The 22085-nt window shown below is 45.0% G+C and overlaps 1 protein-coding gene across 2 annotated transcripts in view; it reads left to right on the forward strand.

Moving 5' to 3' along the window:
• The window catches only part of ELOVL5 (ELOVL fatty acid elongase 5), a 117433-nt gene that overhangs the window by 358 nt on the left and 94990 nt on the right, over positions 1–22085 (forward strand). The window lies entirely within an intron of this gene.

Here is a 22085-nt window from a genome sequence, read left to right on the forward strand (position 1 = left end):
GTGGCCGGTGCGCGCTCCGCCCCGCGGCCGCCTGCCGGGTCCCTGGGCGCGGACAGCGGGCGCGAGGACAGCCCGGTCCCTGGGCGCGAACAGCGGGCGCGAGGACAGCCCGGTCCCTGGGCGCGGACAGCGGGCGCGAGGACAGCCCGGTCCCTGGGCGCGGACAGCGGGCGCAGGGGCGCCGAGGCCGGAGAGGGCGCCTGGGGACTTTGCCCGCGATGCTGTGGCACCTGTTCGGCCGGTGCCAGCCGCGCGTGGGTACTTTGTCGCCAGCCGACAGACGCCGCGAGGACTTGACGCTGTACTCCAGATCGGAGCTGAGGGATGAACTCTCGGGGTGGGAGGTTCTAGCAGGGGAGCGCCCTGAACCCGCCCTTTAGCGGGCGAGGAGGACGAGACCTGGGCGAGTTGAGGACCTTTTGCAGGGTGTGGGTTGGGTAGGCACCCGGCACCCCGGTCTTGCCTCTTTCTCTCCACCTCCGTTAACCTTCAGGACCTTGTCTCTACCTCTTGAAGGACAAGGTCAGCCCCTTATTAAAAACAGATAACCGCAGCCCTGAGTATTCGGGGAGGTTTGAGGCCGGTGGGAAACCCAGAGGGCGGGGACTGGAGGGAGACCCGGCGGCCCTTTTAGGAAGTCTGGGCGCGGGAGCGGAGGGAGGTGCGGCGCTAGGGGCGGCCCTGGGCCAGGCGAGCTGCGGGACGCGTTGTCTTTTGAGTTGTAAAAAAAAGTGCCCTTTCAGTGTTTCCGCGCCAGGAAGACTGCCCTGCCCCCAACCTCGAGGCGCAGAGGGCAAAGCCCGGAGCACCAGTTTTTCTTTCCGACCTGCCTTACACCCCGTTCCTTGTTCTCCCAATTAGTACTTATCTTTGCTCACGATTTTGAGTTCAGACCACCTCCTTCTTCCTTGACTGATAGTCTGGAGAATGTGTTTGGCTGGATTTTTGCAAAAGGCTGTGGAGAGGGAGGGGAGTTAGAGAGAGGGAAAGCAGGGGTGGAGGCGACGCGCATCCGGCTTGGGAGAATCCTGTGCTTGACTTACTAGCTGGACTGTGAAACGAAGAGCTGCTGCTGGGGAATTGTGGGGGAGTGAGCAGCGTTATTACTTATTTAGTTATTTAAAATAGCGGGACCTTGGCAGGAAGTGCTTCCTTGAGTGGCGCGGAAGAGCTAACGTCACTTCGTAGGTTTTGAAACTCCTTTCCTCAACCACTTGGCAGGTAACCTGTTGGTCTGCACTTGCTTTGCTTGCACATCTTAGGAAGCAGCTGAGTTTGATGCAGAATCTACAGCCAGCCAGCCGGTTGTCTGTCCAGCATTAGATGGCTGGGGACCAACACTTGAGCTTTGCCGGCTGTGTTGGAGTCAGGTTGAGTAGCTTTCCTAGTCCAGCTGGGTTTCTGCAGGAAAGCTCTACACTTGCAAGAGAGATGGTGCTCATTTCCCCTTTGAAATTTCTAACCCCAGATTACAACTTCTCACTGTCAGGAACTTTTACTATACTGTTTTTTCTTTTTGCATTTTCATTTCTCTTTCGTTTGTACTGGAGACAAAAGGGAAAGCGTTGTAGATTATTGCAGAAGCTTGGTTTTGTCCAGCGTAAGCCAGAACTGTGTTGAGGAGGGCAAGGAGAAACCCCGTTTGATTTCTATGGTCATAGTTACAAGTATCTCCTAACATCAGCCATCCCCTGAACTCGCATTAGAAATGGTTTCCAGGTTGCTGTCTCAGAAGCCCTTCCAGATGTTGGTGGTCCTGGGGCTGGTTTCATAACATGACTGCCAGCAATTCTGTGAACATGGCTGCCCCCTGAGAGTTTCAGGAGATGATACAGAAGGAAGAGCCCAGCGTGGCTCTGCCAAACCCTGACTTGATGAGGACTGCCTTCTCTTTTTCTGCCATCAGCATAGCTCCCTCGTGCTTAGAGACCTCTGCCTTGAGTGTGTGGTTGGTAAGCGTCTTTTTCACACTCCCTTCTCTTTTGCTCTCCACATAACCTCTGACTTGTCCGGCTTCCAGAGGTGAGTGTCCCACCTTGGTTGTCTTATTTCCATCTTGAATTACACAAACTCATGGCACAACAACTGTTTACTTTCCTTTAGGCTAACTTTGGTGCCTTGTGGATACTGGAGCACACACGTCGACACTTCTGTCTCTTTTTCATCTACTTATTTACTGTACCCCCTTAAGTTGTTTTCTGATGTTTTGGGGTTTCCTCTCTGTGCCTTCCCATGTGTTTGCCATCAGTGGCATCATCCTCCCAATGAGTAAGCATGAAGTTGCTTGCATTTGTCAGCCAGCAGCATATGGTGGGGAATCTACAGGTACAGCTGCTGTCTATACATAATCCTTTTAACATCCTTGTGAGACGTTTTCTACCCTGCTTAAAAAAAAAAAAAGAAGACTTGGGAACAAAGACCTGTAGATGTGAAGTGACTGGCCCAAATTCCATGAAAACAAAACAAAACAAAACAAAACTCATGAAGAAACAAAAGGAGATGATGTATTTGTTTGGTACCAAAATTTTTTCATAGCTTTTTGATGATTTGTGCCTTCCACAAGCTTTCAAATGATTCTGCGTGGCTCTGCCTATTGCAGATTTCCTGGTCCTTTGTCCTCATAGGGATAGGTCACTTGTTCATGTGGGTTTGTGCTACATGTTTAATCTGTTTACTCCATAACTTAATAATCTAACCTTGTGCCCTGATCAACCATACAAACTTACTTTGTTATCTCACGTTTGCCTTAAGTCTGTTCCCTTTTTTTTGTATGCACTCATTCTTTTTACTAATCCATTGACTTGTCAGTTTGGGTGTGTATGTAATGTGTGAATGGGTCATAGGTTAGGTATAAAGATGAATTGATACCATTCTGGACATTCCAAAGTCATTTTCCATCTTGGATCAAAACAGAGTTAGGTTTCTGGGACACCTGTCTGCCCACTTCTGGGGAAATTTTATGGCAGTGGTGTCTATTTATGCAAGTTCCTGGCACTGCTGAATGAGTAAGCATGCTTTTGGCACAAGAAACAGAAAACCTAACTCAGATTGGCGTATCTGTGTGTACCTGTCTTGAACAATGCTCAGGGGCAAGGCTTTTATTCCACTTCTCAGAAGTGCTCCCAGTGTCCATTGTCCTTAGGCTGCATTTGCAAGATGACTGCCAGGAATTGTCTGGACATCCCTGTCCCCAATACTTCCACGTGGAGACCTTCTTTTCCACTGCTTTTTCTTTTAAGATTTATTTTACTTTTATTTTTAAAATATTTTATTTATTTTTATTGGAAAGTCAGATATACAGAGAGGAGGAGAGACAGAGAGGAAGATCTTCTGTCCGATGATTCACTCCCCAAGTGAGCGCAGTGGTCGATGCTATGCCGATCTGAAGCTGGGAGCCAGGAACCTCTTCCAGGTCTCCCACGCGGGTGCAGGGTCCCAAAGCTTTGGGCCGTCCTCAACTGCTTTCCCAGGCCACAGGCAGGGAGCTGGATGGGAAGTGGAGCTGCCGGGATTAGAACCGGCGCCCATATGGGATCCCGGTGTGTTCAAGGCAAGGACTTTAGCCGCTAGGCCACGCCGCCGGGCCCAATTTATCTTATTTTTATTGGAAAAGCAGATATACAGAGAGGAGGAGAGACAGAGAGGAAGATCTTCCATCTGATGATTCACTCCCCAAGAGACCACAATGGCTGGAGCTGCACCAGTCTGAAGCCAGGATCCAGGAACTTCCTCCAGGTCTCCCATGTGGGTGCAGGGTCCCAAAGCTTTGGGCCGTCCTTGACTGCTTTCCCAGGCCACAGGCAGGGAGCTGGATGGGAAGTGGAGCTGCTGGGATTAGAACCGGCGCCCATATGGGATCCCGGTGTGTTCAAGGCAAGGACTTTAGCCGCTAGGCCACGCCGCCGGGCCCAATTTATCTTATTTTTATTGGAAAAGCAGATATACAGAGAGGAGGAGAGACAGAGAGGAAGATCTTCCATCTGATGATTCACTCCCCAAGAGACCACAATGGCTGGAGCTGCACCAGTCTGAAGCCAGGATCCAGGAACTTCCTCCAGGTCTCCCATGTGGGTGCAGGGTCCCAAAGCTTTGGGCCATTCTTGACTGCTTTCCCAGGCCACAAGCAGGGAGCTGGATGGGAAGTGGAGCTGCCGGAATTAGAACCAGCACCCATATGGGATCCTGGTGCATTCAAGGCGAGGACTTTAGCTGCTAGGTTTTGAGGCTGGGCCCCCTTCCACTACTTTTTAAACTCAGCCTTATTTGCCTGAAGCAATGATAGTGGAAAATTGCCTTCAGGGTGGGTGAGCTTGAGCAGTAGCAGGTCAGCTGCAATGACTGCTGCATGGACCTCCAGAATGTCAGCACCGAACAGATGACTAGCTCAAATGGGGCACAATTGAATCAACACTTGACTTCAGCCTTCTTTTTCATGGAGGGTTTTGTTTGCGCAACATTTAAAGGAAAACTCGCATTTAAAATCAGAGGGAGTTTTTGGAGAACAAGGGCAGAATCATTGGGCAGAAAGAAAGTAGCCCAGTTGAATGAAGCTGATAGAGAGGGTGGAAGTTGTGCTAATAATGGGAAGCTTTTAATGGAGCTGTTGTTCTGTGTCAGAACCTACATTGAACATAGTGGAAATTCATCTCCATTATTGCTACTGAAGTATTTCTACAGGTGAGGAAATGTAAACTCCAAGAAGCTTAGATACTTGCCCAAGGTCATAGAGCGTTCCAGCCCTGATTGTCTTGAAACCCTAGCCTGCTCACTCTCCTGAGGTGTTGGGTAACAGAATACTGCTAAGCCTTTGAACTGGAAGGGTGCGACACAGAGTGCTGTGCTCGGGAAACCGGAGTCTTGTCAGAATGTGTAAGATGCTTGGTGTGGATAGGGGCTAGGAGGCTATTAGAGGTGTTTTGGGAAGACCTGGAGCCCTAACCAGGCATATGGACAGGAGAGAGCAAAACGTAGGAGGGTATGTGCAGAGTAGAACCTGAAAGCCAGTAGATTGTAGAACTGATTGAAAGAAAGGATACTCTAAGACTAAGTGATGGAAGAAACATAGTATTGCAAGGAGTGGGGGAGCTTTATAACTAGATAGAAGTCACCTGACAGCTCTGGCAGATGCCTAGAAGAAGCTGTATCTTTTTCTCTAGTCCGAATTTCTCTTCTTCATGGCCTGACTCTGTCTTGGCTGTTGCTTTAGTTGTCCTGCAAGTCCAGGCAGGTTTACTTTTAACAAGTTTATACTTTTAACAAGTTTATATATGTATAAACATGCAGCTCCACTTCCCATCCAGCTCCCTGCTTGTGGCCTGGGAAAGCAGTCAAGGATGGCCCAAACCCTTGGGACCCTGCACCCGCGTGAGAGACCCGGAAGGAAGTTCCTGGCTCCCAGCTTCGGATCGGCGCAGCACCGACCATTGCGCTCACTTGGGGAGTGAATGATCAGATGGAAGATCTTCCCCTCTATCTCTCCTCTCTATATCTGACTTTGTAATAAAAAAAAAAGTGTATATATATACACACACACACACACACACACACACACTTTTAACAGCTGGGTAGAGATGTAGCATAACAGCTAATCACTTCTCTGTATTTTACTATCACTGAAATCAGGATGTGTGTACATCTTTTAGTGAAGTTTCATTGGTGGGAGAAGAAAAACCCCAGTATTTTGAGAGCTCATGAAGCTGGCTGCTCGCAGAGCTTTGAGTAATGACCAAAGCCCCTGGGTTCTTTCCATCAGGAAGGATACCTTGGCTCTCAAAGTAGGTATTAAATATGCGCAGGCTCATGCTACTGGATCACAGTAATACATATGCAATTGTCTGTTTATAAAAATGAAAGTAATGGGAGAAGACTAGAAGGTGCGGCTGCTTCAGGAGGATGCTATTCTTGTAAAGGGACCTGGCTGCGTGGTTTTTAATACTAACTTACTACTAACCATAAGCAAACCAAATCTGAGCATCGACGTCTCTCTCTCTCTCTCTCTCTTTCTGTGTCTCTTTTAAAAGGGAAGATTTCTTTTTTTCCCCCCACTTTTGCCAAGGATAAGTTCTTGGTTTCTGTTTGGCCAGTAATAGAAAATACAAGGTTGAAATTGTTTGGGCCTAGTAAGGTCAGTGTCAAATTCAGTGTTGGAAATTGAAAATTGTCGAAGCAAACTGCCACTGCTGTTCTTTTTAAGATATTCTGTCCTAGCAGAATGAATTGTTCGAAAAAACCAAGCTGGGGCTGGTACAGCGTCGCAGCAGGCCAATGTGCCATGTGTCGCCGGCATCCTGTGTGTATGACAGTTGTATCCTGGCTACTCCGCTTTCAGTGCAGCTCCCTGCTTATGACCTGGAAAAGAAGCAGTGTATGGCTCAAGTCCTTGGGACCCTGCACCTGCGTGAGAGATTCAGAAGAAGCTCCAGGCTTCCGACTTCAGCCAGTTAAGCTCTGGCTGTTGCAACCATTTGGAGAGTGAATCAGCAGATAGAAAACCTTCTTTCTCATTCTCTCTGAAATCTGCCTTTTGAGTAAAAATAAATACAACTTTCTGATGTGCTTATCTAATTCAAAAGCACAACCTGATTTAATTCCAATATTCTCTGAGAGGAACACCCAGCTTCCAGCCCACATTTCCAGTCATAAATGTTGTCACTGCCAAACCTTCTGGATCCCTTGGGAGCTGCCATGGCGTGTTTCTTCCATGAGAACATTTTTAGTTAGCTTGTGGGCATTGGCTTTTAAAAGTGTGTGGTCTGGATTTAAAATATTCCTCTTTGGTAAATTTTAGGAAAAAAAAAGTTCCCACTCTTCTTCTCCCCCTCCCTTGCCAGTTCTTTTGAGGTATACTTGGAATTGCATTGAGGCAAGAATGCATCTTACTGTTCCTCATGACTTGAGTTAGGCTTCTGTATCTGTTGCTGTCTTGCTGACAGGCACTCCAAAAGTTTTTCTTTCAGTTCTTTAGATTTCGGGCTCGGGGAGAGAGGTGGTGACTGTGGCCTCATGATGTCTAGTGCCAGCATTGGAAGTGTTCCTTAGGGACCGATCCACTTTCACTCCTGCTCTCCTTCTGGCCCCTTACTGACCCTAGTACTTCCCCAGTGTGGCCTTGCTTGGCACAGTGTGGCCCTTTTTCCGGGAACTGTAAGTAAGAAAACTTAAAAAACAGATTTAGTGATGATACTGAGACTGTTACACTTTTTCCGATTGGGATAGCAAGCAGTTTCTTGTGATTGTTAGCTATAATTCTTAGAGTTATACACAGATGTTCAAGTTCACAGAAATGTGTAGTATGAGAAAGCTATGTCTGAATTCAGGGATTCTTTCTTCTTTTGTATCGAATAGACTGATCTTTTAATTACACTTTCCATGAACTTTTGAAAATCCCTTACAACTTTGTTAACCCTCCTGCTAATGCTATTAACCTTCTTTGCTTGTGGGTCCCATTGCTGCTGTGTTGGCCCCAGAAGCCGTCCTTACAAACCCTCACGGAAGCCCTGCTGGAGCGTTGCGCGTGCAGGTGCTGATGTGCTGTTTCTGAGTTTCTAGGACCCAGATTGCTTGTTTCCCTTTGTCTTGGCGCACAGCAAAGGTTCTGGCAAGGTGACCTGTTGTGAATTTCTATTTTCCCCAAAGAATGGTTCTCATGATACCAGGTTCAATAATTATTCATTTGCTTCCCTGGGAATTTGGCAATGTGATGTGTGTCTCTAGGGGTGGTATTCAGGGTCCCTCTGCTTCAGTTTTTGGCAGAAGAAATAAATTGCATTCAGGTTTGCAGAAGTTGTTGACACCTCCATCTGCCATGTTTGGTAGTTGATAGGCACCTCTGTGAAAATTTGAAATTGCTTCTGAAAATTTCTGAATGCTATGTCTGTTACAGATTTGATGCGAAGTGAAAGAATCTGCCTTGCTGCTTTTGTGTGAGGAAGACTGTAGGAAGTGGTTTGAAGACGATGCCTTTTGGCTTGGCAGCCACAGCACACCTGTGTGGGTTCTTGGCCATGTTGCTTAGGGCCTTCAGGGCTTAAGCACCTGCTTACAACTCTCAGATTCTATTTAGAACTTGGAGGTGAAAGTTCCTGTGTCTGCGCTGAAGGATGTAGAGACCGTTAGTAGTGTAAGTGAAAGTTAAGTGGGGTGGTCACTTAATTTGGTTCATGTGGTAAGAAGATTCCCTTTGTAACATAGGCTGCTTATGAAGGCATTGTTTTTAATATCAGAAGGTTGGGAGTTCATGGGGCAAATATCCTAGAGAAGAATGACCTGTGCATCAACTGGGTGGTAGAAAACTTCCCGTTGTGAAAAAGACAAGGCTGTTGTGTGGACACTGACTGTAGCTGCAGACCACATCCTAGGCACTTGGCTGAAGTGCTTGACAGACATGAAATCATCTTGGCCTCAGGAAGCCTCTTGAGATAGGTACTCAGTCTTATAGCTGAACAGTCTGAAGCTCTTCCGCTCTGAGTGGCTGGACCAGCCAGGATCCACACCCAGGGAAGCTGAAATTGAGTCTCTGTTTATCCACCCTGCGTGTGGCAGGCTCATCAGACCTGCATAGTCATTTGCATGTACAGCCTGACATTCAGAAATCAGAGGAAAAGAAAATTTGAATTTCTTATTTATCTCATTCTGGGTGGCTGATGGTAAAGCCAGTGTAGGGCTCCTCTAGGCAGAACTAAGCAGCATGTTAGACAAAACTCACAGGAAATGACATTTATGATCAGGTCTTGAAAGGATGGCTCTTACCTCTTTTTTAGAAGTTCTGAACTAAAGCTTCCTTTTTTTGTGGGGGGGAGAGTAATCAAAAGTATAAACAGGGGTGTTCTATAAGTCTTCAGGGTGAGAAATTGGTGTTTAAAAGGCCTATTGTGCTTGGGGAAGAGCCTCTGGCCTTTATTCTTCCCTGACTGCAGCACCACCTGTATGTACAAGGTTTGGAGGACCTGAGAAATATGTACTGGGAAGAAAGGGCACCTAAATTCTCTAGGGAGCCTCCTCCGATTTGCCTAGGATCTGTTGGGTGAAGATGGGAATCATGTGTATTCTGAAGACCCCAAGTAGACTGTTCTGTACAGGTCCTGTGCTGGGCATCTCTGTGTAGGGTGTAGACAGGTCACGCATCACCTTCAGTTCTCTGAGGGTTCTTAGGCCCTTTTGGAACTGAGTTTTCTTGCTCGGCTTGGGTCACTAAATGTGATAACTAGAGGTAGCTAATTGAATTCACAAGATAGCTTGTATACTTACATGGAACCTGATTAGGCAATGAGACAGTTGCTTGCTTTAGACAGTCATACAGAAAGGAGGTGAATCTATGATTACTTGTATTTGCTTTTTAAAAAATTAACACATCGTGGGGCCTGGTGCAATAGCCTCGTGGCTAAAGTCCTCACCTTGTATGCACCGGGATCCCATATGGGTGCTGGTTTGTGTCCTGGCTGCTCTACTTCCCATCCAGCTCCCTGCCTTTGGCCTGGGAGGGCAGTGGAGAATAGCCCAAAGCCTTGGGATCGACCCTGTGCCCATGTGGGAGACTTGGAGGAGGTTCCTGGCACCTGGCTCCTGGCTTCGAATCAGCTTAGCTCTGGCCGTTGTGGCCACTTGGGGAGTAAATCAATGGATGGAAGATCTTCCTTTCTGTCTCTCCTCTCTGTAAGTCTGCCTTTCCAATAAAAATAAATCTTAAAAAAAAAAATAAATAAATAAATAAAAAATTAGCACATCATAAGAAGCTTTCTCCCCATCTTTTTACACATTTTAACTCTGCCTTTTCCCTCTCTCTCACTCCCACACTCAAACAGCAGTTATAAATTGTGGGTGTTTAGATTGAGGTTTTAAAAAGAAACATGTTTTCATTTTCCATGCCTTATTTATGTTACATGGGTTTGAATTAAAATTTTTGAAGACATTTTCTGTTTGAGGGTTACTGTATCAGTTGTTTATGCTCAGCTTGGGCTGTAGCATTGCCTTTGTGTGTTTAGTACAAATTAGCTCAGAGAACATGGTAATTTATTTAGAATACTCAAGTAACTCAGTTAAATGAATGCAATCAGATAAGAATTACAAGTGGCTGCCCACAGAAGATGTTACTTCAGAGCCTCTTGAGTATGTGTCTTCCAGCTATTTGTAATCGCAGGCTGTTGTTTTATATGTTTAGAATAGGACTGAAAAAGCAGACCTTGAAGGAAGCAGTGAATGGCATGCCTAGTGTCTTTATGTGCAGTATCTGCCTTGGCCCTTGTTTGTCTGTTCTGCAGGTATGCTTCTTGCAAGCAGGTGCTTGCTCTGTGAAATAGGTGGGAGCACTCCCAGAAGCCCACGAAAGATGATATCTCGGAGCCCCTAGGAAATGCTGTACATCCTGGGGTGACTTCATTTTCAGACCAGCTCCCTTTGGTTTCCTCTGCAAGGAATGACAGGGTTTGAAAAGGGCTCAGTAACCTGAAAGGAAGTTGGCTGTGACTGATCTGACAGTGTGGGAGGTGCTTTGCATTGAGCAGTGGTACAAAATTCTTCATCCTTTTTGAGAAAAGTGACTGGCATATGTGCAAGAGCCTCCCACAGTTCAAGATAATTACTCACTGGGTGGTTGCTTGCCCCCATGGACTCCACCTGTCCATCCATTGTCCATCAAATGTTTCTAACCGACTCCTTTGTTCTGCACCTCATCAGCTCGGTTGGTATGGATGCCCTTACTAACCTGTTCTATCGACCAACATGATCCATCCGTTTGTCCAAGCCATCTAGGTCCCTTTCTCTTATCACCCACCTTCTGCCCTGCTCCTGGCAGTCATCATGTATTCTCAGGTTCACATTTCTCTGTCCTTCTGAGCCACTACTCTGCCAGTGTTCCAGCCTTTGTAGGATGTTCTTGCTTTAAAAAGTTTTTGGAAAACTTGAACTTGAAAGATGTTTGGTGGGAGAGGGTATTGTGGCATAGTGGATTAAGCCACTATTTGGGATACTCACATTCCGTTTCAGAGTGTATTGGTGTGCATCTCAGCCGGCCTCTTGGTTCCTGTCTGTGCATTCCCTGGAAGGAGCAATTGGTGGCTCAGCTGGTTGAATCTCTGCCACCCAAGTGGGAGACACATTACATCTTAGCCACCTGTCTTCAACTTGGACCTAGTCAGGGCTGTTGGGAACATGCAGGGAGTGAACTAGTGGGTGTGAGATGACTGGCGTCTTCTCTCTGTTTCTCTGCCTTTGGAATAAGCTAAGTAAAAGTCTTTAACAGCAGTGAAAAACATACCTTTTGGTGCAAAAAGTTTTCAAGTCCATACTTCAGAAAGTTAGCAGGAATGCATCTTTGGGAACATATGCAAGGATTCTGCATTTTTTGTTCCAAAATAAGCTTTCACTTTAATTTTTCCATGAAATACTGCCATGCATCCTAGATTACTGTCACTTCTCCCTCATACCTTTCTGTCTTTGTGTTCCTGTCCCTGCTCTGTTAACAGAGTGGTGTTTTGGAATATTTACAGGGTTTTTATAATCCTGTCTGAAAGCTTCGTTTATACCCTTGATCCAGTGTCATGTCGTGTTTCTTGCTTGCCAGCACCTTTCACCCAGAGCACGCCAGGTTTGCAGCACCCAGATGTGCACCGCCTGTTCCCATCTCCACTCAGCAGGGGCTGGATTTATGTAACTTCATGACTGCAGCATGCTTCGCTCTGTATTCCAGTACTTAGTGGTTGTCGGGCAGGCAGTGTATCTAGTTATTATTTGAAGAAATGTATCTTAAACACATAGGGCCTTTCACTTAGACTGTTCTATAACCTGTGCTGGTAGTGGCTGTGTGAGGCTGAACATGCCTCTGAAGGCTGGCAACACTTCAGCAGTGAGGAGCCCACCTGGGCACAGGATTTCCCAGGCCGAGGGAGTGAAACAACAAACCGTGCAAATTGCCAGACATTCCACCTGTGAAACTAGACTTCCAGGTGCTGTTATTTTAAAGGGCCTTGCTCATTTGCATGCTACTTTGTTAAACTTTCAGGGAGACTATGTGCATAAAAGAAATAAGACTCTAGTGTGTTTACCTAACTCTTCTATGATTACGTGTTTTTTAAAGATGTATTTTGTTTTTATTTGAAAGGCAGTGTTACAGAGAGAAGGAAAGGCAGAGTGAGAGATCTTCAAAACTCACTTGTTCACTCTCCAGGTGGCTGCAATGGCCAGAGCTGTGCTGACCCAAGGCCAGGCGCCTGGAGCTTCCTCCAGGACTGCTGTGTCAGTGCAGGGCCCAAGGTCTTGAGCCATGCTGTGCTGTTTTTCACTGGCCATTAACAGAGAGCTGGATCCATGATAATATTGCAGTCTTTCTTTTTTTCAAAGATTTATTTATTTTATTACAAAGTCAGATAAATGGAGAGGAGAAGAGACAGAGAGGAAGATCCTCTGTCCGATGATTCACTCCCCAAGTGAGCCGCAACGGTCGGTGCATACTGATCTGAAGCTGGGAACCAGGAACCTCTTCCTGGTCTCCCACGCAGGTGCAGTGTCCCAGTGCATTGGGCCGTCCTCAACTGCTTTCCCAGGCCACAAGCAGGGTGCTGAATGGGAAGTGTAGCTGCCGGGATTAGAACCGGCGCCCATATGGGATCCCGGGGCTTTCAAGGTGAGGACTTTAGCAGCTAGGCCACACCGCCAGGCCCATATTGCAGTCTTTTTAAACTTGATTTTGTTTCGCAGTAGCATGGAGTTCAGGCTAAAGTAGACCATGCAGGTTGGACAGAGCCTGTTTAGTTGACTACCTTGTGGTCATTAGTTCTTTGATAACTCATAGTCGCCATTGAACATTTCAGTGCATCATGTTCTTTTTTTTTTTTTTTTTAAAGATTTATTCATTTTATTACAGCCAGATATACAGAGAGGAGGAGAGACAGAGAGGAAGATCTTCTGTCCGATGATTCACTCCCCAAGTGAGCCGCAACGGGCCAGTGCGCGCCAATCCGATGCCGGGAACCTGGGACCTCTTCCAGGTCTCCCACGCGGGTGCAGTGTCCCAGTGCATTGGGCCGTCCTCAACTGCTTTCCCAGGCCACAAGCAGGGAGCTGGATGGGAAGTGGAGCTGCCGGGATTAGAACCAGCGCCCATATGGGATCCTGGTGCGTTCAAGGCGAGGACTTTAGCCGCTAGGCCATGCCGCCGGGCCCCAGTGCATCATGTTCTGATGTGAAAGATGGATCTTATGGAGACACGTTGAGCAGTCCAGTTAGAGGCATAGATTTTAATTCAGTAGAAAAGATGAGGTATGTACTTGAGCCAACATAATTTATTGATAGTGCCAAATGATTATGCTGAAGTAAAATTCAGCTGCATGGGTTCCCAAAATATTAATGTCTTCAATATGGGGATTTCAAAACAAAGAAGAAATGTCTTGCCCATGAAAGGTAATCCAGATCTGATGGAACCGCTCTAAGTTCCTTCTGCCTCACTGTACGTAAGACCCCAGCTTCAGGCAGCAGAAATGGAGAAGTCCGTAGAGCAGAAGTGATGAAACCAAGCTTAAGAGTTCAAGTGCTTTGCCTTGGGTCACACAGCTGCCTGTAGAACCTGAATCTATACTGTTTCCTTTTTGTTGCTGTTGAATATGCTCCTTTGGGGGGGGGGAGGGAAGAATTGTAAGCATTTTGGAGAAGTCCGACCTTACTCTGTCAGGAAGAATTAGGTGGAAGGTAGGTGACATTTGATGTGGGTCTTAGAAGATGAGTAATTTGGAAAAATATGTGAAAGTGGGTGTGTAGGGGAGAAGCCCAGATGTTTTTGGTGCTCCTTAGTTATATGTTTGGAGTATGGTATGTGATATTGTAAAAAAAAGCCACTATAATGTCTCAGAAGTGTGTTGAAATTACAGAGGGCTCTCAGTAGGATGATGTGTGTTTTAATTATTTAATCAGTTAACATTTGGTGAAGGGCTAGCTTGATCTCAACAGCAAAGTCTTCATTTTGTTTCACTTTCGTCTCAGTAAGTAAGTAGTAGTCCTTAGTGCTGCTCCTCCCACTCCAGCCACGTGCTCTTGCTCAGCACTCATGACTCTGGGAAAATAGGCAGGGGGAATTCAGGTTGCTGGACAGTACTCTGGTTTATCTTGTTGGGCCCAGAATACCACAAGCATCCTTCTGCATGGCTTTGGGAAGTAGAAGAGAAACAGAAAAACGACACTGGGAGGAGACTCGTCCCAGTATAGTGCTGCTGACCTTGAAAATGAGGAAGGCATTGAGGACCAAGCAGTGCATGCTGCAGCCTCTGGAAACTGAAAAAGGGAAAGAACAGGATTTTCTGTGAGAGCTTCCAGAAAGCAGTGTAACCCTGGAGACACCTTAGTTAATTTAGCGCGGTGCAGGCCATTTTTGGCCTTCTGACCTGTAAGACAAGCTTGTGTTCTAAGCCACTGGTCTGATTTGCTTTAATAGCCATAGGAAATGAGTACAGTGTTGGTCAGTATTTGTTTGTAGAGTGAATGTGGAGCTGTGCATTAAGAGATTAATCTGCGGGACCGGTGCAATAGTGTAGTGGTTAAAGTACCTCGCCTTGCAAGCCCGGGATCCCATATGGGTGCCGGTTCTAATCCCAGAGGCCCTGCTTCCCATCCAGCTCCCTGCTTGTGGCCTGGGAAAGCAGTTGAGGATGGCCCAAGGCCTTGGAAGTCTGCACCCACATGGGAGACCTGGAAGAGCTCCTGGCTCCCGGTTTTGGATCAGCGCAGTACCGGCCATTGCGGTCACTTGGGGAGTGATTCATTGGACGGAGGATCTTTCTCTCTGTCTCTCCTCCTCTCCGTATATCCACCTTTCAAATAAAAATAAATCTTTGAAAAAAAAAGAGATTAATCTGCTAGGTTGACTTTTTAAAAAGATTCATTTTATTTTTATTGCAAAGTCAGATATACAGAGAGGAGGAGAGACAGAGAGGAAGATCTTCCATCCAATGATTCACTCCCCAAGTGAGCCGCAACAGCTGGAGCTGTGCTGATCCGAAGCTGGGAACCTGGAACCTCTTCCGGGTCTCCCACGCAGGTGCAGGGTCCCAAAGCTTTGGGCTGTCCTGGACTGCTTTCCCAGGCCACAAGCAGGGAGCTGGATGGGAAGTGGAGCTGCCGGGATTAGAACTGGCCACCATATGGGATCCTGGTGCCTGCAAGGCGAGGACTTTAGCCACTAGACTACCGCACCGGGCCCTGATTTGTTTTTAGGTGAATTGAATGGGAGGGGTTTCTGGGGGCCATGGAAGTGTTCTGGATAAGAAGTGATCAGGCCAAGATTGAAAACGATGGTGTATCAGGAATAGGTGACAAAGACTGCAGGCTCACGGGCAGACCTGGGGCCCAGGGGTGGGGGTGTGCTCTCCAGAGTGGGGGAGTCCAGCCTGCTCTCAGGGCAGAATTCATTGGGCAGTTCTGGGGCTGGCAACAGAAAGAGTAGAATCAGAAATTAGAGAGAATGGGAATGGATTCAGTGGTTGGCTTGTTGAGTTTAGAGTTCAGATATATCCTGTGTGTGGGAGAAGAACAGTTGGCAACAGATCCTTGAGGCTGGGATTGGAATGCGCAATGGGTGTCATTGAACATGACTTACTTATACCCTATAGATTTCTCTGGTGAGAAACCCAGTAACCCTTACAACAGATACACCAGGTCACCTTCCCTGCAGATAGAGAAGGAAAAACAGATCGAAATTCGGTCTGTCCTCTTGCACTCACTACACAGACTGCAGGTGTATGAGGGAAGAGTCACTTCTGCAGCAGATGCCAGCTGGACATCCAGTAATCCAACTCAGTTTGTGCACTCTGCCTGGAGGTCAGGTCAGAGCACGTGGCGCAGGGGCTCCGCCTCCGAGCCTGCTCCTACTGTAAGCTGCCAGTCTGCTTGCTTGAGTTCTGTCAGTGTTGCCATTCAGTTTTACTGGATGATTATAAAGGAGAGTTAAAGGACACATTGAACAGATCTGAAGAGATACATGGCGGGAGGTCTGCTTGTTGTTCACCTTGCAGTGAGCCTCTGTTCAGTTGTCGAGACACTGGCTGAACCTTGTTTTAGGGGTTTTAGGGAGGCTTACTGAGGCGTGAACAACCATGGAGAAATGTGATTGGGCAAGATGGGCCCTAAGGAGTCGCTGGGGTGAGAACCCAGCAGGGCCTATTTGTTTGGAATCTTCTTGCCTACTCCAGGAAGCACTGCTTCCTCCAGGATGTGGGTAAGACCCCTTCTGAAATGGAAAGCCTAGTCCTGCTATCAGAGAATTGCTTTATGACTGACTGCGAGACAGAGACAAAATCGGGAGATTAGGGTCCAGTTTTAGTTTCCGTGGCCTGCAGCGGGCAAGAGAAATTGCAGTTTCTGTGGCTTTGTTGGAGGAGAGGAGGGAGCAAGTGGAAGGAGGTCAGAGATTGCAGGAGAGGTTTTGCTTTCTGAGGCCTGCCTCTGAGTCTGTAGTACTCCGCATTGTAACAAAAAACTGAAACTTCTGGGTGCAGAAATTTAGAATCAACTTGGCTGTAGTGGTTAAAAGTACAGCCCATTTCCTGAGAAATGGGAGAGAGACCATGTTAGAACAATTATGTAGAACCCATGTACAAGTTTATTCCCAAATGGCTGCAGCCACCAGGACTGAGTGAGGCCAGAACCAGGAGCCCAGGGGTCCAGTTGCGGTTTCCTAAGTGTGTGGCAGGGGCCCAAGCGTTTGGGCCATCCTCCGCTGCAGTCCTACATGCATTAGCAGGAAGCAGGCAGGGACTAGAAGTGATAGCCACATGGAACGCTTGTGTCATAGACTATGGCTTAACCCGTTGTACTACAGTGCCAGCCCTGGAATGTAATCTAAACATTGGAAATCTCATAAAGATATGAGGCATGGCTAATAAAATAATGACTTCTATAAACCGCTAGTTTAATTATAGTTGCTGTTAACTTATATTTCATTCTCCAAAAGGGGAAGTAATACTGGAGTAAGACCTTCCATTCATTAAACGTTGCCCAGTCAAATTTTCTGTTCTCCCTTCTGTTGGAGCTCTGATTGGCTGAAGTCAGAAGTATGTGTGCTAAGTTGCCATGTTGTTGTTCACGGAGCACAGAGCCATGCAGAGATCCTGAAGGCGTCAGCTGAGTGCAGCATCATGTTCTTCAGTTCCTCAGTGTTGACTTGGAGCTGTGCTGGCCACTGTAGTCAGTTGTTTTTTTCCCCTGTTTGGATTGTTTTCCTGTATGAGGCAATCTCCCCGTCTTTCAGGCTTCTCTTGGTAATGTTTTCCAAACTAAGAGAGCAAACAGAAAACCTGTGGTTGGAGAAACCTGAAGGTGTTCTGCTCTTGTGATAGTAATGTGATGACTGCTCTGAGCTCTTCGTGGAAGGGCATTGGATGTCTTGGTTACACTTGGGGGTGTCACGGGAAGATGGACTCTAACATGGGACCTCCTTTCTTACTGGGGTTAGTCTGTTGGTGAAGGAATGCGCTTCCAGACCATGAAGGGAAAGCTGCTTGGCAAAGTAAAATGGCACTCTCAGATTCTGACTTTCAAGGCAGTGTGTTGTAATTTTTCTCATTCATTGCCTCTACCACCACTCTAGCCCCTGTATTCATATGTGTGTCTACAAATACTTAAGTGCTTAAGGAAGGTTAATAATTAAACACATGTCACTTACATTAGTGTCTAATGTGACTTAGTCACAGGAAATTTGGCTTCTCTTATTATTTGTGATTTAAAATTTGGGTCTGCAGTGAATTAATTACCAAAAGGAGTTTCCTCATTGGGACCAGAGGTTAGTATAATTCTTGAGCTAACCCAACACTCATTTTTTTTGCCCATATCATAACATGAAAAGCAGCTCTTGGTTGGGTTAAATTTCACTTATTGCCACACTACCTATAATTTGATAAGTTAGTAGAGAGCCCGAAAGAACTTATTTCACAGGTAACTGTTAATGAGAATTATTGTGTGTTAGCACAGTTTCAGAATGCCTATTTTAATAAAACAAAGGCTTTGTTCATTGTATAAAATCTGTGTACTCTAAATTAACTCTGGACATTGAGTATAAAAATTGTTTTTTATTTTGAGGTGTGATGAGGTGATATTTCAAAAGTTTTTGGGAAAATTAATATAAGGATAGGAAGTTTGAAAAACATGCTTTTTAATAAAAGTTTATATTTTATGTGAACTTTCTGAAAAGATCCTTCATAAAGTTTCACCTTTTTTTGCACCAAAATACACTTAACTTTTAATTTTCTGTTTTCTTGAAATACTCACATAAGGGATATTTGCTTTTAAGCTGAGAAGCTCAATGCATGCCTTTTTAAAAATAAACCTAAAAGAAAGGGGAAAAACTTCTGAACACAGTTCTAGCACAACTGTCAAAGCATTTGTCTGAAACTTGTACTTTCAAAAGTTAACAAAAACCTCAGAGATGCTTGCTGATGTTTACCTTAATGGAGTTTTATTTTAAAATTATTTTAAAAATTATTTTCAAATAAAATTTCCAAGTAATTATTGTTTAAATAATAACTATTATATGATAGCATAACTTATTTGTTTATGAAGTGTATACTTTCCAAAATGAAATAATTTAGTGCTAATAGGTAGCGTTTGACCTTCTTGCCAGTCTTTTAGGTCTCTGGCCTAATAAATACAGCTGTATCTTCTTACCCACCTCTGTAGCCAAGCTGTTGAAATATCTTACATTATGTAGCCTCGGAAAACTTGGTAGTAACACAAAAGGAGGAGGAGAAAGTACTACCTTAATAGGATTATATATATAAAGTAATACCTTAATAAGATAGCTTTTATCAGGCCCTGCACGATGACACAATTAGCTAATCCTTCCGTTGCAAGTGCTGGGGTCCCATATAGGTACCAGTTCATGTCCTGATTGCTCCACTTCGTATCTACCTCCCTGCTTTTGGCCAGGGAAAGCAGTACAGGATGGCCCAAAGCCTTGGAACCCTGCACCTGCATGGGAGACCCGGAAGAAGCTCCTGGCTCCTGGCTTTAGGATGGCTCAGCTCTGGCTGTTGTGACCATTTGGAGGTGAACCAACCAGTGGATGGAATATTTTTCTCTCTCTGTATCTCTTTCTCTCTGTAACTTCCAATGAAGGGGTGACTAGACTATTAGATTAACTATATGAAACTATCCTTTTTTGTGTGTCTTTAAAGGGTCAGCCTTTTGCTTTGCTGAGTGATTTTTTTTTTTAAAAACTCTTCTTTGGTGGCCATTTCCTCCTAATTTCTTGATTCATGATGCAAGATCATGTGTATCACATTAACATTTGAATGTCATTGACTGAACTGACTTTAGTCTTTAGCAGATAAATGTTTCTGGGTTTCCTGTTTAGGCATAATAACAGTAAATTCATGCCTCATAACTCCAGTTGCTTGGGTGTGTACTCTACTTGGAGCACTGTAGTGGTTAGTTTTTAAAAAATTTTAAGTTACTAATTAAATGTATTAAAAATAAAAACCCAAAGTGGAGAAGAGTAGATGAATGGGCTGAGGTCTGTAGCATTAGCTTTTTGGATAATTGTCTTATTGTTGTGTATGTGTTATAATATTTGGGCCTTCAGGTTGACTATCTCTTGGAATAGTTGTTAAAATAGCTAGTTTCAAGGAGGAGGGCTAGCCTGATGGTTATGACACTCATTCCCATAGTATAGTATACAAGTTTGCTACTCATCTTGGACCCTTGACTCCTCTCATACAGACCTGGGGAGACAGCAGTGAGGGGTCAAGTAGTTGCGTCCCTGCCACCCACGTGGGAGACCTGGAACTTTCCTCTTCTAAGCTCAACCCTGGTTACAGACATTTGGAGTACGAATCAGCAGATGGGAACTCTGTTTGCCTCTCAAATAAGTAAGGCTTTCTTTTTTAAAATTACGCTTTGTTCAGTATTGTTTACTGTCTTTTTTTTTTATTTTTTGGCTAAAGCCTTGTTTAAATAAGACTTGCTGTGTCATGTCCCACATCTCCACCTTGTCTTATGTAACCATTTGATTTTAATTCCATGTTTTGCAGAAAGATCCCTCTGGCTTTTTTGTTAATGTTGAATCCTGTTAAGTGTACTCTGAGTACTGGTTCATAGAGCGTTAGCCTCTTTTGATTTTGTTGTAGGGAATTCTTGGGATGCTTATAACCAGGTTCTGTGCTTACTTAATTAAGTACTGGTAGTCAGGCTGCTGCTGCATTTTAACATTTTAAGCTGAGATTTTTATGTATGGGATATGTTTTGCACTGAGGTAGTCACTAGCTACATGTAGTTAATGCATACTTAAAAATGGTTGATATACCTGAGGAACTGAATTTTCGATTTTTTTAATTTCAATTAGTTAAATAGTCAGGTATGACCTGTGTCTGTCGTTGTGTGTAACGCCAAAGTTACCTGACTGCTTCTTTAGAAGTTTTGACCCATGATAGTTGTACATGTTTATGGAGTATGGTGTGATGATTTGGCAGACATATCCAATGTGTGATGATCAGATCAGGGTAATTAGCATTAAACTGAGAGCTTGAAACGCCTCTCTCCAAGTTGTTTTGTAATGTGTACTAACTAAATTGTCAATTAGTCAGTCTCCTATACCATACTTACTCTTCCTGCTTTCTGGTACCTGTTACCCACCCTCCTTTTCTCCCCAACCCCTCCCCTTTCCAGTCTCCAGTGACCATGCTCCTGCTCTTTCTGTGAGATCAACTTACCTTGGCTTCCATATAGGAGAGAGAATATACCGTATCTGATAGCCTGTGTCAGGCTTATTTCACATAAAATAGCATCCTCCAGTGCCATCCACATTGCTGCAGATGACAAGATTTCATTGTTTTTGATGACTGAATCTCTTTTAAATCCATTTGTCTGTTGTTGGACGTTCTGGTCTGTTCCTTATTGTGGCTATCATGAATAGTGCTGCAATAAACTTGTACTTGAAGATGTCTCTTCTACAGACTGATTTTTTTTTCCCGACTGATTTTAATTCCTTTGAGTACTTAATCCAGTGTTGGGATTGCTAGATAATTGTTCTGGTGTTTTTTTTGGGGGGGGGGCATACATACTGTTTTCCTCCAATAGAGTTTAAAGCCATCTCTTTCTCCCCAATTGCAATATCCTTTCTTTTTGATAATAGCTGTTGTGAGTGGGATAAAATGATACTTCATTGTGTTTCTGAGCTGCATTTCCCTGGTGATTCATGATGTTGAACGTGTTTTTTATATACTTACTCCACGATTTTGAGAAAATCTGCTCAGATCATTTGTCCATCTTTTTCATAACTTTTTTTTTGCTATTAAACTTTTTTGTGTTCCTTATGTATTCTTGATATTAATCCCTTGTTGGATGAGTAGATTGCAAATATTTGCTGGTTGTCTCTGGCAGCTTCTTTTTAATGACACATCCCTGGCACATTCCTGACCTCAGTGCTTCTTGCAGGCTCATCCATTCATTTTAATGAGAGTGTTGTTTTAATACTGTGTCAGTCTCGGATGTGTCATAACAGGTAAATTTGACTCTCACTTACTTAGCCTTAATCCTGGAAATAGAACCAAGAGGTGTATAGCAAATTCTAAAGGAAGCTGTTGATACTGGCTGTTTTTTTTTTTTTAAATAAGATCTGTAGATTATTCTAGATGAAATTCAAGGGGAAAGCATTGTTCAGAGAATGATTTTTAGACTGGTGTTGCTGGAGCTGATTTGTCAACAGAAAATAGGATCCCATGGAGAAGAGGCAGTTGAAGGTAAAAGGTAGAATAGGAATGGAATGAATTCTTGAAGCAGGCAGGTGCAATAAGTAGGTGGACAGTCTGTGTTTCTAAGGAGCCAAATGATGTTGTGGCTACATAACCTTTGCTGTGTGAAAGTGGTGCAGCACTCCTGCTCTGAGGGGTCCTGCTCAGTTGGTAGCAGGATAATGGAAAGCCAACCTTGAGCTGCTTGTTTCTCTGACAAAGCCTGTGAAAGCTTAGTCAGCCATTTTGCTGATACCTGGGGCAAGGCCACAGCAGGCAGAACCCAGCTGTCTTCTTGCCAGTGCCTGCAGAGTAAAGGACTTCTGCATCTTCCTGGTTTTATATTCTGTATGCTTTCTAGCTGCATGATTGGGCACACTGCTC

This window comes from Ochotona princeps, chromosome 1 (genome assembly GCF_030435755.1).
Source record: "Ochotona princeps isolate mOchPri1 chromosome 1, mOchPri1.hap1, whole genome shotgun sequence".
NCBI classification, from domain to species: domain Eukaryota; kingdom Metazoa; phylum Chordata; class Mammalia; order Lagomorpha; family Ochotonidae; genus Ochotona; species Ochotona princeps.